At 68.4% G+C, this 5,618-nt stretch overlaps 1 protein-coding gene across 7 annotated transcripts in view; it reads left to right on the plus strand.

The window, feature by feature from the left end:
* The first annotated feature begins 281 nt into the window (after positions 1 to 281).
* LOC137301436 (centrosomal protein of 164 kDa-like) overlaps positions 282 to 5,618 on the plus strand; it is a 133,668-nt gene continuing 128,331 nt past the window's right edge. For all 7 annotated transcript variants that reach the window (XM_067970937.1, XM_067970938.1, XM_067970934.1 and 4 more), the window contains exon 1: positions 282 to 460. The gene's annotated coding sequence lies outside the window, so the exon portion shown is untranslated. The remainder of the gene's footprint in view (positions 461 to 5,618) is intronic.

Genomic DNA, 5,618 nt, shown 5'->3' on the forward strand with positions numbered 1-5,618 from the left:
CTCAGATCCTTTTGCCCCCTTTCCATTTCCCCCTTCTCCCTTGTCTGCAGCTGCCATGGGCGGCAGTGAGACTACAACTCCCAGCAGCCTTCGCGGCATTGCTGCGGGTGCGCAGTTGCTTCCACGGCGGGCGGGGAGGTGGGCGGGACCTGATTTAATTGACAGCCGAAAGAGCCATACACAAAATCCAGGTATCCGCCCGGGCTGGCACTTTGAGCCAATCAAAGCGCGCATAAAGGAGTTGGGCGGGGCGAAAGGAGCCTGCTCCGTTTGAACTGTGGCGCCGGAAGTAATTTTTAAAATTTTTTTGTTGTTGTGTATTTTACAGTAATCCTGTTAATACAACGTTAAAACCTCGGCGGTTCACGGGAGGAGGTGGAGCACGTTTATCTGCAGCAGTGGCCGTTCGGTGAGGGCCGCCGGCCGCCGGGGTGAACTCACCGTTGACTTTGAGGCTCAGGTAAGCGGCTGGCGGCCCGTTGCTATGTTACCATTGACGGTTGGTGGAGAAGGAGCGCAGGCAACGGGCCTCACCTCCCCTCAATCCCCATCCCCATCACCCTCCCCTCAACCCCCATCCCCATCCCCCTCCCCTCAACCCCCATCCCCATCCCCCTCCCCTCAACCCCCATCCCCATCCCCCTCCCCTCAACCCCCATCCCCATCACCTTCCCCTCAACCCCCATCCCCATCCCCTCAACCCCCATCCCCATCACCTCCCCTCAACCCCCATCCCCCTCCCCTCAACCCCCATCCCCATCCCCCTCCCCTCAACCCCCATCCCCATCACCTCCCCTCAACCCCCATCCCCATCCCCCTCCCCTCAACCCCCATCCCCATCCCCCTCCCCTCAACCCCCATCCCCTCCCCTCAACCCCCATCCCCATCACCTCCCCTCAACCCCCATCCCCATCACCTCCCCTCAACCCCCATCCCCATCCCCCTCCCCTCAACCCCCATCCCCATCACCTCCCTTCAACCCCCATCCCCATCACCTCCCCTCAACCCCCATCCCCATCCCCCTCCCCTCAACCCCCATCCCCACCCCTCAACCCCCATCCCCATCACCTCCCCTCAACCCCCATCCCCATCACCTCCCCTCAACCCCCATCCCCATCCCCATCACCTCCCCTCAACCCCCATCCCCATCACCCTCCCCTCAACCCCCATCCCCATCACCCTCCCCTCAACCCCCATCCCCATCACCCTCCCTCAACACCCATCCCCATCACCTTCCCTCAACCCCCATCCCCATCCCCATCACCTCCCCTCAACCCCCATCCCCAACCCCTCCATCACCTCCCCACAACTCCCATCCCCATCACCCTCCCCTCAATCCCCAACCCCCTCATCACCTCCCCACAACCCACATCCCCATCACCTTCCCCCCCGGCCCCCCCATCACCTTCCCCTCAACCCCCATCACCTTCCCCTCAACCCCCATCCCCATCACCTCCCCTCAACCCCCATCCCCATCACCTCCCCTCAACCCACATCCCCATCCCTTACCCCCCCATCCCTTACCCCCCCATCCCTTACCCCCCCATCCCTTACCCCCCCATCCCTTACCCCCCCATCCCTTACCCCCCCATCCCTTACCCCCCCATCCCCATCTCTTACCCCCCCCATCCCCATCTCTTACCCCCCCATCCCCATCTCTTACCCCCCATCCCCATCCCTTACCCCCCCATCCCCATCCCTTACCCCCCCATCCCCATCCCTTACCCCCCCCATCCCCATCCCTTACCCCCCCCATCCCCATCCCTTACCCCCCCCATCCCCATCCCTTACCCCCCCCATCCCCATCCCTTACCCCCCCCATCCCCATCCCTTACCCCCCCCCATCCCCATCCCTTACCCCCCCCATCCCCATCCCTTACCCCCCCCATCCCCATCCCTTACCCCCCCCATCCCCATCCCTTACCCCCCCCATCCCCATCCCTTACCCCCCCCATCCCCATCCCTTACCCCCCCCATCCCCAACCCCCCATCACCTCCCCTCAACCCCCATCCCCATCACCTTCCCCTCAGCCCCCATCACCTTCCCCCCCCATCCCCATCCCTTACATCCCCATCCCCAACCCCCCATCACCTCCCCTCAACCCCCATCCCCATCACCTTCCCCTCAACCCCCATCACCTTCCCCCCCATCCCAATCCCTTACCCCCCATCGCCTCCCCTCAACTCCCCATCGCCTCCCCTCAACTCCCCATCGCCTCCCCTCAACTCCCCATCGCCTCCCCTCAACTCCCCATCGCCTCCCCTCAACCCCCCATCGCCTCCCCTCAACCCCCCATCGCCTCCCCTCAACCCCCCATCGCCTCCCCTCAACCCCCCATCGCCTCCCCTCAACCCCCCATCGCCTCCCCTCAACCCCCCATCGCCTCCCCTCAACCCCCCATCGCCTCCCCTCAACCCCCATCGCCTCCCCTCAACCCCCCATCGCCTCCCCTCAACCCCCCATCGCCTCCCCTCAACCCCCCATCGCCTCCCCTCAACCCCCCATCGCCTCCCCTCAACCCCCATCCCTCCCCTCAACCCCCCATCGCCTCCCCTCAACCCCCCATCGCCTCCCCTCAACCCCCCATCGCCTCCCCTCAACCCCCCATCGCCTCCCCTCAACCCCCCATCGCCTCCCCTCAACCCCCCATCGCCTCCCCTCAACCCCCCATCGCCTCCCCTCAACCCCCCATCGCCTCCCCTCAACCCCCCATCGCCTCCCCTCAACCCCCCATCGCCTCCCCTCAACCCCCCATCGCCTCCCCTCAACCCCCCATCGCCTCCCCTCAACCCCCCATCGCCTCCCTCAACCCCCCATCGCCTCCCCTCAACCCCCCATCGCCTCCCCTCAACCCCCCATCGCCTCCCCTCAACCCCCCATCGCCTCCCCTCAACCCCCCATCGCCTCCCCTCAACCCCCCATCGCCTCCCCTCAACCCCCCATCGCCTCCCCTCAACCCCCCATCGCCTCCCCTCAACCCCCCATCGCCTCCCCTCAACCCCCCATCGCCTCCCCTCAACCCCCCATCGCCTCCCCTCAACCCCCCATCGCCTCCCCTCAACCCCCCATCGCCTCCCCTCAACCCCCCATCGCCTCCCCTCAACCCCCATCGCCTCCCCTCAACCCCCCATCGCCTCCCCTCAACCCCCCATCGCCTCCCCTCAACCCCCCATCGCCTCCCCTCAACCCCCCATCGCCTCCCCTCAACCCCCCATCGCCTCCCCTCAACCCCCCATCGCCTCCCCTCAACCCCCCATCGCCTCCCCTCAACCCCCCATCGCCTCCCCTCAACCCCCCATCGCCTCCCCTCAACCCCCATCGCCTCCCCTCAACCCCCCATCGCCTCCCCTCAACCCCCCATCGCCTCCCCTCAACCCCCATCGCCTCCCCTCAACCCCCCATCGCCTCCCCTCAACCCCCCATCGCCTCCCCTCAACCCCCCATCGCCTCCCCTCAACCCCCCATCGCCTCCCCTCAACCCCCCATCGCCTCCCCTCAACCCCCCATCGCCTCCCCTCAACCCCCCATCGCCTCCCCTCAACCCCCCATCGCCTCCCCTCAACCCCCATCCCCATCCCTTACCCCCCCCATCCCCATCCCTTACCCCCCCCATCCCCATCCCTTACATCCCCATCCCCAACCCCCCATCACCTCCCCTCAACCCCCATCCCCATCACCTTCCCCTCAACCCCCATCACCTTCCCCCCATCCCAATCCCTTACCCCCCATCGCCTCCCCTCAACTCCCCATCGCCTCCCCTCAACTCCCCATCGCCTCCCCTCAACTCCCCATCGCCTCCCCTCAACTCCCCATCGCCTCCCCTCAACTCCCCATCGCCTCCCCTCAACTCCCCATCGCCTCCCCTCAACCCCCCATCGCCTCCCCTCAACCCCCCATCGCCTCCCCTCAACCCCCCATCGCCTCCCCTCAACCCCCCATCGCCTCCCCTCAACCCCCCATCGCCTCCCCTCAACCCCCATCACCTTCCCCCCCATCCCAATCCCTTACCCCCCATCGCCTCCCCTCAACTCCCCATCGCCTCCCCTCAACTCCCCATCGCCTCCCCTCAACTCCCCATCGCCTCCCCTCAACCCCCCATCGCCTCCCCTCAACCCCCCATCGCCTCCCCTCAACCCCCCATCGCCTCCCTCAACCCCCCATCGCCTCCCCTCAACCCCCCATCGCCTCCCCTCAACCCCCCATCGCCTCCCCTCAACCCCCCATCGCCTCCCCTCAACCCCCCATCGCCTCCCCTCAACCCCCCATCGCCTCCCCTCAACCCCCCATCGCCTCCCCTCAACCCCCCATCGCCTCCCCTCAACCCCCCATCGCCTCCCTCAACCCCCCATCGCCTCCCCTCAACCCCCCATCGCCTCCCCTCAACCCCCCATCGCCTCCCCTCAACCCCCCATCGCCTCCCCTCAACCCCCCATCGCCTCCCCTCAACCCCCCATCGCCTCCCCTCAACCCCCCATCGCCTCCCCTCAACCCCCCATCGCCTCCCCTCAACCCCCCATCGCCTCCCCTCAACCCCCCATCGCCTCCCCTCAACCCCCATCGCCTCCCCTCAACCCCCCATCGCCTCCCCTCAACCCCCATCGCCTCCCCTCAACCCCCATCGCCTCCCCTCAACCCCCCATCGCCTCCCTCAACCCCCCATCGCCTCCCCTCAACCCCCATCGCCTCCCCTCAACCCCCCATCGCCTCCCCTCAACCCCCCATCGCCTCCCCTCAACCCCCCATCGCCTCCCCTCAACCCCCCATCGCCTCCCCTCAACCCCCCATCGCCTCCCCTCAACCCCCCATCGCCTCCCCTCAACCCCCCATCGCCTCCCCTCAACCCCCCATCGCCTCCCCTCAACCCCCCATCGCCTCCCCTCAACCCCCCATCGCCTCCCCTCAACCCCCCATCGCCTCCCTCAACCCCCATCGCCTCCCCTCAACCCCCCATCGCCTCCCCTCAACCCCCCATCGCCTCCCCTCAACCCCCCATCGCCTCCCCTCAACCCCCCATCGCCTCCCCTCAACCCCCCATCGCCTCCCCTCAACCCCCCATCGCCTCCCCTCAACCCCCCATCGCCTCCCCTCAACCCCCCATCGCCTCCCCTCAACCCCCCATCGCCTCCCCTCAACCCCCCATCGCCTCCCCTCAACCCCCCATCGCCTCCCCTCAACCCCCCATCGCCTCCCCTCAACCCCCCATCGCCTCCCCTCAACCCCCCATCGCCTCCCCTCAACCCCCCCATCGCCTCCCCTCAACCCCCCCCATCCCCCTCCCCTCAACCCCCCCCATCCCCCTCCCCTCAGCCCCCCCCATCCCCCTCCCCTCAGCCCCCCCCATCCCCTCCCCTCAGCCCCCCCCATCCCCCTCCCCTCAGCCCCCCCCATCCCCCTCCCCTCAGCCCCCCCCATCCCCCTCCCCTCAGCCCCCCCCATCCCCCTCCCCTCAGCCCCCCCATCCCCTCCCCTCAGCCCCCCCCATCCCCCTCCCCTCAGCCCCCCCCATCCCCCTCCCCTCAGCCCCCCCATCCCCCTCCCCTCAGCCCCCCCCATCCCCCTCCCCTCAGCCCCCCCCATCCCCCCTCCCCTCAGCCCCCCCCATCCCCCTCCCCTCAGA

This window comes from Heptranchias perlo, chromosome 33 (assembly GCF_035084215.1).
Source record: "Heptranchias perlo isolate sHepPer1 chromosome 33, sHepPer1.hap1, whole genome shotgun sequence".
Classification (NCBI taxonomy): Eukaryota; Metazoa; Chordata; class Chondrichthyes; order Hexanchiformes; family Hexanchidae; genus Heptranchias; species Heptranchias perlo.